Source organism: Nycticebus coucang, chromosome Y (genome assembly GCF_027406575.1).
Source record: "Nycticebus coucang isolate mNycCou1 chromosome Y, mNycCou1.pri, whole genome shotgun sequence".
In the NCBI taxonomy this organism is placed as follows: Eukaryota; Metazoa; Chordata; class Mammalia; order Primates; family Lorisidae; genus Nycticebus; species Nycticebus coucang.
In genome coordinates this window covers 9,661,884-9,672,568 of record NC_069805.1, presented here as the reverse complement: position 1 = coordinate 9,672,568, position 10,685 = coordinate 9,661,884, and positions in this window count along the sequence as shown.

The following is a 10,685-nucleotide window of genomic DNA, read 5'->3' as shown; positions in this document are numbered from 1 at the left end:
ATGATTTAATAAAAAAAAAGAAATTGTCCTGATGTTTTCCTTTGAGTTCATTCATCGTCTGTGTGTTTTGTAAGTGAGTGGCATTGTTCTCTTATCATCATGATTTTAAGGTTCATTCCTATTGTAACATAAATTTGCACTTAATTCTTTTTGATTGTTGAAAAAGATTCCATCATGTGAATATAGCACATTATATGTATCCAATCATCTGTAAATCCTATTAGACACTGAAGACATCTCTTCTGATATAAAAATTTTGTTCTTGTTGTTGCAGTTTCTCTGGGGCTGTTTCAACCTGCCACCCAAAGTATATGGGCTGGCTCTCATTCTCAAAATAACAGGCACCTCCCCTCATCTAAAATTTTTAAAAGTTTTTATAAAAAAATTATATTGCCTCTGTCAAAAGCCTTGTCTGTGTCTCTTGAGGTGTGCTTTTCCTAATTGATTCTATTAGTGTATTCTATTAGTTGATTTTCCCATATTGAAGTGGAATGGCAATCCTTGTAATAATTCCCATTTTGGATAAGTGCATACAATATTTTTTTTTATGCTAGCAGACTTTGCCTGTAGTTTTGCAGCATCAGTCATTTTTTTTATTAAGTCATTTATACATAGATCATGAATACATTTATGTCATGGGATTCAATGGGTTGATTATTTATACTAATTGGAGTTCTTACATCGTACTAATTAACATAGCCTTCATTTCACTTACCAAATTACACTGTTAAGACATTTGTGTTCTACACATCATAGATACAACTTGTACTTGGAACATACTCCATAGTGTGGTTCCCCCATAAACCCTCCCTCAATTGATTCACCCCCTTCCTTTCTCTTACCCCTCTTTTTTCTCCTTCCTTCTAGGCTATAGTTGTGATTCATCTTTCATAAGAAAGTGTGAGTGCTTATAATTTGGTTTCATAGAAGTACTGAGTACATTGGATATTTGTTTTCCATTCCTGAGATACTTTACTATGACCTTCACATGAAAGCTATATCCCAGTTATAACCTAAGAATAGGCAGAAAGGGGAAAGGGAGGGGAGGGAGGGGGGAGGGAGGGGGAAGGAGGGGGATTAATGGAATTACACCTGCAGTGCATCTTACAAGGGTATATGTGAATCCTAGTAAATGTGGAATGTAAAGGTCTTAGCAAAATAACTAAGAAAATGCTACAAAAGCTATGTTAACTAATGTGATGAAAATGTGTCAAACGATCTATGAACCAAGTGTATGGTGCCCCATGATCATACTAATGTACACAGCTATGGTTTAATAAAAATAAAAAAAAAGAAGATTATTTTCCAACTCAATCTATGTAAACATAAAAGAGGTAAGTTTACAATTTTTAAACGCTGCATAGTTTTTCATGGTATACATGTACTATAATTTATTAATACATTCATGGGTCAATGGGCACTTTGTTTCTTCCATGAGTTGGCAATTCAGAATTCAATTCTGAATAAATAATCTTCTGAAAATATCTTTGTTGCAAAATGGTTTTTGGTGTCTTGGATATACACCTAGTACAGAAATTGCAGGATCAAATGACAGGTCTACATTTTGATCACTGTGTGTTCTCTAATCTTCCTTCCTAAAGGAAAGTACTAGCTTGCATTATCACCAGATCTGCAGAAGTGATCCCTTTACTTCAAATCCATGCCACCATCTGTGATTTTTGAATTTTGTGATGTGGCCTACTTTTACTGGAGCTAAATGGTATATCAGATTAGTTTTGTTTTGCATTTCTCTGATGATTAAAGGTGATGAGCCCTTTTTTCATTGGTCTGTAGATTATGTCTGTCTTCTTCATAAAATCTTCTGTTCATGTGTCTTGACCACAATTAAATGGGATTACTTGTTCTTTTCTTATTAATAAGTTTGGTTTCTCTGTGGATTCTGGTTATTAGATATTTGTCAGAAATATAACTTGCAAAAATTCTCTCCCATTCTGAGGGCTATATACTTGCTTTACTTAGTGTGTATTTGGCAGTGCTGAAAGCTTTTAATTTGATCAGAATCCAGTAATGTATTTTTGATGTTGTATTAATTACCTGGGGTGAGCTCTACATAAAATATTATCCGGGGTAAATTTTTAAAGTTTCCCCTGAACTCTCTCTAAAAATTTTTCTTGTTTCATGTGTTAAGTGTAAGTCTTTTAACAAGTGAGAGTCAATTTTTGTTAGAGGAAAAAGTTGTGGGTACAGTTTTATTTTTCTACAATTCACTAGACAATTCACCCATCACCATTTGTTATAGGGACTATTTCCCCCAATTTATGTTTTGATAGGCTTATCATATATCAAATGATGATAAGTGTCTTGGTTCAGCTCTTGGTCTTCAATTCTATTCCATTCGTCTACGTCTCCATTTTTGTGCCAGTACTATTCTGTTTTTATCCCTATTGATGTATAGAACAGCCTGAAGTCTGGAAGCCTGATTGTTCCCGTTTTTATTTTATTTTATTTTATTTTTATTACAGAGTAATACTTAGTTATGTGAGGGTTTTTTTGTTGTTGTTTGTTTGTTTTTATATAAATCAAAGTACTAATTTTATAAGGTCTTCAAATTATGAAAGAGGTTCTTTAATAAGGATCAATTTAAATCTGTTGATTTCTGTAGGTACTATAAATATTTTTAACATGTTGATTTTTCTAAGCCATAAGCAAAGTATATTTTTCCTTTTGGTAATATCTTCAGCTATTTATTTTCTCAGTTTCATAGTTTTCTTTATAGAGCTCTTTCACGTCCTCAGTTAGATACACTGCCAGAAATTTCATCTACTTTGGCACTATTGTAAAGGGAGTAAAGTGCTTGATTGTTATTTTCCACTTGACTATCATCGAAATCTATAAAGGCTAAAAATTGGTGAGTGTTAATTTTGTATCCTGAGATAGTGCTGTATTTCTTGATCACTTTTAGGAGTTTTATAGCTGAGTCCCTGGGTTTTCCAGATACACAATCATATCAACTGTGAAGGCTGACAGTTTCATTTTCTCTTGTTGCATTTGAATCGCCTTGATTGCCTTTACTTGCCTTACTGCAATGGCAATACTTCCTTTACAATGTTAAAAAGAAGTGGAGACAACGGGAATTTTTGCCTGCTTCATGCTCTTATTGTAAATGATTTCAATTGTACTCCATTCTATATAATATTAGCTTTAGATTTGGTGTGCATGGCCTCTATTAGTTAAAAAATGTTCCTTATATACCAATTTTCTTAAACATTCTGATTAAGAAACATACTGGATATTATCAAAAGCTTTTCCTGCATCAGTTGAGAAAATCAGATGGTGTTTGCTTTTAAATTTATTTATGCAATGTATTATATTTCAGGACTTACGTATATTGAACCATAATTGGAACACTGGGATGAAACCCACCTAGTCATGATATATAATTTCTTTGATGTGTTGTTGCATTCTGTTTGCTAGGATGTTATGGAATATTTTTGCATCAATTTAATTACGGATATTAGTCTATAATTTTCTTTTCTTGTTGGGTCTTTTCCTGGTTTGGAAAACAGGGTGATATATACAGCATAGAATGTGTTGGGAAGTATTCCTACTGATTTTTGGTTTGTTTTGCAAAAAGTTAAGTAATATAGGTGCTATTTCCTGTTTAAGTGCTTGGTAGAATTCAGATTCAAAGGCATCTGGTCCCTAGCATTTCTTTTGGTGGAGATATTTTATAGTTGATGCTATTTCAGAATTTGTTATAGGCTCATTCAACATTTCAACTTCTTTTGGCTATGTCTAGGACGGTGGCGTGTTTTCAAATTTTGGACTATTTCCTTCAGATTTTCAAACTTCTTAAAATAGAGATTTATGGAATATTCATTAAAGATTTGGTGCATTTATGAGGAGTCTGTTATTTGGCCTTCATCATTTCTGATTGAGACAATTGGAGATTTTACTCTTTTGCTTCTGGTTAGTTTAGTCAAAGATGTATCTATTTTATTGAACTTTTCAAAAACCAACTTTACGTTTGGTTGATGTGTTGTGCAATTCTTTTGTTTTCAATATCATTTAGTTCTGCTCTAATTTTAGTCATTTTTCTTCTGCTGGGTCTAAGCTTGGAAAGTTATTCCTTTTTCGTTTGCTTGAGATTTCCCATTAAGTTGTTGATTTCCTCCCTTTACATTCTTTTGAGGAAGGCTTGGAACTCTATAAATTTACCACATGACGCCTTTGTGGTATAAACAACTTTCTGCTAATTTATGTCTTTATTGTTGTTTTGTTTCAAACATTTTGTAGTATCTTAATCTCATCTATAACCCAGATATCATTCAGTTGTAGCTTATTTAATTGCATGTTTTTGTATAACCATATGGTGCCGATTTCTGTTGTTACTGAGTTCAACTTTAATTCTATGATGGTCTGAGAAAATACAAGAAATTACTTCTGTTGTTTGAAAATTGCTCAGGTTAGACTTGTGACCTAAGATATGACCTATTTTGGAGGATCATACATGGGCTGATGGAAAAAATGTGTATTCAGTTTTTTTTTAGCATGAAATTTTCTGCAGATATCTGTTAAAATGCAATTGTTGAAAGGTTAAATTTAAGTCTAAATATTCTTTTTACCTTCTTATTGGAGGAGCTATCCAACAAGACCAAAGTGGTGTTAAAGTCTCTATTACGTAAGAGGAGTGTTAAAGCACCCTTTTTTATGGTATTATTGGATATCATATTCCTCGGACTGAGTAAGGTCTGTTTCAAGAATCTGGGAGCATTGAAATTGGGCACATAAATATTTAAAATTGAAACGTCTTCTTGTTGTATTTTTCCCTTGATCAATGGAAAGTGACCATCTTTGTCTTTTTTTACTTTAGTTGCTTTTAATCCACATGTATCTAAAAATAAGATTGCAACTCCTCTTTTCTTCTGAATGCCATTTGCCTGAAAAATTGTCTTCCAACCCTTGTCTCGGAGTCTTAATTTGTCTTTTGAAGCCAGGTGTGTTTCTTGCAGACAGCAAATGGATGGCTTGTGTTTTTTAATCCAGTCAGCCAATCTATATCTCTTCAGTGGGGAAATCAAGCCATTAACATTTATTGAGATAATTGATAAGTGTGGTAGTATTCTATTCATCTTATTTTGTGAGAGTCCATTGCTTTGTTTTATCTTTTGCATCAGTGTGGAGGTTAGGTTCTGTCCTTTAATTTCTGAGTTCTTACTTTGCTGCTGATCCATTGTGATGATCAGTGCGTAGAATAGGTTTAAGTATTTCCTGTAGAGCAGGATGTGGCAAAGTTCCTCAATAATTGTATATCCATAAATGATTTGATTTCTCCATAAAATTTAAAGCTTAGTTTAGCAGGGTACAGAATTCTGCACTGGAAATTGTTCTGTTTAAGTAGATTAAAAGTAGATGACCATTGTATTCTTGCTTGGAAAGTTTCATTAGAGAACTCTGCAGTCACTTTGATGGGTTTGCCCCTGTAGGTCAACTGGCTCTTACTCCTGGCAGCTAGCAGAATCTTTTCTTTTGACTTGACTTTGGACAGGTTCATCACAATGTTTCTTGGAGAAGCTCTGTTAGAGTTGAGGTGACCTGAGATTTGAAATCCCTCTGAAAGCAGTGTGTTGGAATCTTTGGTGATATTTGGAAAATTTTCATTTATAATATTCTCTAGTATGGCTTCCATTCCTTTGGGGCATTCTTCTTCCCCTTCTGGGATTCTGATCACTTATTTTGAATCATATAAAAGCTTGATAACTAGGATCTATAGAGAACTCAAATTAATCCACGTGGAAAAAGCCAACATTGCCATATATCAGTGAGCAAGAGACACGAGTAGAACCTTCTCTAAAGAAGACAGACGAAAAGCTAAAAAACATATGAAAAATGTTCATGATCTCTATATAGTAGAGAAATGCAAATCAAAAGCACCCTTAGATACCATCTAACCCCAGTGATAATGGCCCACATGGTAAAATCTCGAAACTGTGGATCCTGGCATGGATTTGTAGAGAAGGGAACACTTTTACACTACTATTATAAGGACACTTGTATTAGACTGTTTATTGCAACTCAATTTACAATTGCCAAAATGTGGAAACAGCCTAAATGCCCACCAACCCAGGAATGGATTAACAAGCTGTGGTATATGTATACAATGAAATACTATTCAGCTATTAAAGAAAGTGTAGACTTTACATCCTTTGTATTAACCTGGATGGAAGTGGAAGACATTATTATTAAAAAGCATCACAATAATGGAGAAGCATGAATCCTATGTACTCAATATTGATATGAGGACAATTAATGACAATTAAGGTAATGGGGAGAGAAGGAAAAGCAGAGAAAGGGAAAGAAGGATGGGGTGGGGCCATGGTGTGTGTCACACCTTTTGGGGGCAAGATATGATTGCAAGAGGGACTTTACCTAACAAATTAAATCAGTGTAACTTGGCTTATTGTACCCTCAATGAATCTCCAACAATAAAAAAAAAGAAAAAATCTCTATCATGGTGCTGGAGGAAATCACATTGCTCTTGTCTGTTAGCATCTGTCTTATAAATTTAGCCGCATTTTGGTTGCAAGCAAAAACGTTAATAATTAAAATCTCATCATGTTGATTGTTAAACTTAACAAATATGAAGTTACCATCCTTATATTTCCTTACCCATGTGCTTTAAAGCCCATTGTATCTGTGAATAAAACTGTAACCCCTGATTTTTATTTGCCTGAATTATTAACGACCATCCCTTCACCCTGAGTCTATGATTATCTTTTAAGGTAAGGTGAAATTCTTGAATGCAGTAGATGTCTGGTCTGTGTTTTTGTATCCAGTTATTCAACATATGCCTCTTTAAAGGGCAATTTTAGCTGTTCACATGAATTGAAATTATTTATAATCCTGAGATTATAGTGGGTATTTAGGTTTTTGAAAATTCAGTCAAAATTTTTAATCCTTTTTCCACTGTGGAAATTGGAATTTGATCAAAAGTTTCTGAGTGAGTTTACTTTGGTGGAAGAAGATTGTCCTAATCATTATGGAGGATAGGTCTGAAAATATCCTGTAAAGCTGGTTTAGTTATTGCAAATTTCTTTAACATGTGAATGTCATTAAAGTATTTTATTTCTCCCTTATAAATGAAACTCATTTTATTTGAATAGAGGATCTTGGGTTGAAAGTTATTTTGTTTAAGGAGGTTAAATGTTGATGTCCACCCTCATCTAGCACAAAAATTTTCAGCAGATGGATTTGCAGTCATTCTAATATTCATCCTCTTCTAGGTTATGGTTTTCTTACATCTGGCTGCTTACAGTATTTTCCCCTTCTTACTATTCATTATAATGTTATCTATGAGATTTCTTATTTGGGTTGAGTCGTGCTGGTGTTCTGAAACTGTCTTTTATCTGAATTTCAGAATCTCTTGGCATCACTGTGAAATTCTCTTCTATTATTTAATGAAGAAGAGCATCTATATCCTTCATATCAATCTCCATGCCTTCTGGTATTCCTATAAGGCAAATATTAGATCCCTTCAAATTATCCCAGAGCTTTCTGAGAGAATGATCCATTTTTGCTCTCCACTTCTCTTCCTCTGAGCATTTTGGAGCATTGAAAAGCTTTGACTTCAATGTCAGAGATCCTTTATTTTGCCTTCTATATTCTGTTACTGAGGGATTCTACTGTATGTGTCAGATCTTTGAGGACTGCAAGTTCTCTCCTCAATGTCTAAAAATCTTAGGTGATTTTGTCTTTAAATTCATTGAATTATTAAGACATATTTTCAATTACTTTTTGAAATGTTAATTTCATCTTTATCTTCACTCTGTTGATCTTATTTGCTATCCAAATTCTGCACTTGATTTCTGCCTACACAGCCATGTGTTTATGAAAGGGATCTTATGCTGTGTCTGACATATCTTTCCTTTGGGGAGTTGATCTACTCTGATTATTTATGTTGCCAGAGTTTTTTCAATGATTTCCCTTCATGTTTGTTTTTTACTGGGTGGCTAGATAATCATATAAGTTGAAATTATATTGGGAGATTCTGTAGTTGTGGTTAACTAACCCTATATTAAGGATCTGATGAGTGCAGCTTTTTCTCCTACAGCTTTGCATATGACTCGCACAATATTATGATGTCAGAGGAAACCTTCTTGGTGTGGTGGGGTAGGTGGCTCTGTTTTGTATTCAGATTTTAAGGCTGAGGAAACCTTGGTGTGGTGGGGTAGGTTTTCAAAATTAAGATTTTTTTTTGTCTGATCTTAGTGGATCAGTGACTCTAGTGTGTAGTCTTGGTTGTGGAGAAAGACAAGCAACTATGATGCCATACACCCCCTTCATGGACATCAATTGTAAGAGATTCTTTTCTCCAAACTAAATTCCTGGTTCCAAAATTTTGTATGTCTAACCAAGGGATTCAACATCCCTTCCTTTCCTTTTCACATTATTTATTTGTAATCATGTGAAAGAGCATGGGCTATAACTAGTGCTTGCCTGGGATGTTACAGAAGAAAAACCTAAGCCCAAAGCTCAGACAGTGATTTCATAGACCTGAAATCACACAATTCTCTTTTAAACTTTGCATGAAATTTTACTTCTTTATCTGGAATAGGCTTTTTTTTATGGTATGCCTCTAACTAAAAGTAGTCTCTCTAAATCCAGTTAGGCAATGTGTCCAGTATTGTACACCATAACTGCAGTTATTTATGATGATCATGGAAGATATCCACCTATATGGAAAGTTCCACCATTCCTGACATCTGGACCAGGTTTGTCAAACTTTTGTCTTCTTGGCCATGTAGAATGTAGAATTATGTTGAAACACAAGTTCAATACATAATCATTAATGAAACCTGATATGCTAAAAAGCGATTTGTGCATAATTGTGGAGATATCTACTGCAGATATACAAATACTCCTGAAATAGTTCATGTATGACATTGGGGCCTGAGGATCGGACACCCCCCATAGCCCCTAGTAAGGTCATTTCTTAATTAGAGATCAATGACTTTGCCACAATTTAATACAATATTTGGATAATCTGGGAGGCCAAGATGGGTTGATATCCTAAGCTCATGTGTTGGACACAAGGCTGAGAAACAGAAAGACAACCTCATCCTCAATCTCTCACCAAGTTGTCACTGAAATAGAAAAGGTAGTCAAGCATTGTGGCCCTTGCCTTTAGCTCCACTTACTCCAGAGAATATGTTCCAGGTCCATCCATGTAATCATGAAATGGTAAAGTGTTCATCTTATTTAAAGGCTGCACAATATTTGATGGTGTACATAAACCAGTATTGATTTATTTATTCTTGCATTGATGGGACTTGTGTTTCTTCCATGACTTAGAAATTAAGAATTGGACTACAAACAACATTCTGTTGCAAATATCATTGTTCTATCATGATTTTTGTTCCTCTGAATATATGACTAATAGAGGAATAGAAGGAGGAATGGCAGGTCTGATCTATGAACATCTTTCCAAAAGGATCACATTAGTTTCCATTCCCACTGGCAGTTCAGATGTGGTTCTTTTTTTCCATATTCATGAAAAATCTATGGTTTGGAAGTTCTGAGGTGGACTCAACTTCTGAAGTTAGATGATATCTCAAAGTACTTTGATTCACATTTCTCTGTTGATTAAGCATGAAGAACATTTTTCCATGTGTCTGTAGGCCATGCACTTCTATTATTTAGAGAATTTTCTCTTCACATCCCTTTCCCAAACTGAGATGGGATCCCTTGTTCTCTTCATGCTAATAAGTTTGAGTTCTATGCAGATTCAGGTTATTAAAACTTTGGTGGAGAAATACACTGCAAATATCTTCTCCTATTCTGAGGGCAGTCTGCTTGCTTTTACTGTGTTCTGGGCTATGCAGAAGCTTTATATTTTGTCAAATTCCAGTAATTTATTTTTGGAGTTGCTTTTATTTCCCAGGGGGGCCTTCTCATAAAATATTCACCCTGCCCACTTGATTCAAGTGTTTTCCCTGAACTTTCTTCTCACAATTTTACCATTTCTAAGCAAGAAGACCATGGTCATCTACCTTTAATCTACTTAAACAGAACAATTTCCAGCCCAGAATTCTGTACCCTGCTAACCTAAGCTTTAAAATTGAAGAATAAATCAAATCATTTACAGATATTCAAACATTGAGAAAATTCGCACAAGTCGAGCTCTACAAGAAATAATTCAACCTGTTCTGCACACTGACCACCACAATGGATCAGCAGCAAAGAACTCAGAAATTAAAGGAGGAGGGAGACAAGATGGCGGACTAAAGCCAGCTTTCAACAGAGGCTCCCGTCCAGAAGGAGAGTTAAGGGACAGGAATTTAGTAGGTGTACTGGTGGACTTGAGCCTCACCAAGAGAGAAGGTTGAAGAACATACATCAACACGGATGAGGCAAGCTGTGATCACAAGGACGCAAACAAAAGGTACAAAATCCACCACCAGGCAGACGGGAGTCCCCCTCCCCCATGAGACCGACTCAAGAGCCCCACAATTGAATAAGCGGGCAGAAATTAAAGGCCCTCCCACTACACTCCAGGGAGAGACCTTCTAAAAACTGGACCTACCTCACCTACTGGGGTGCCGTGGCATTCTCCTGCCAGACATAGGGCTGAATAAAACTTTGGGAATCCTTTGCCGGCAACCCTGAATCCCCGGCACTCCCCTCCCGCCCACTGAGGTCTGGAGGCCTGTCCCCAAGGAATTCGG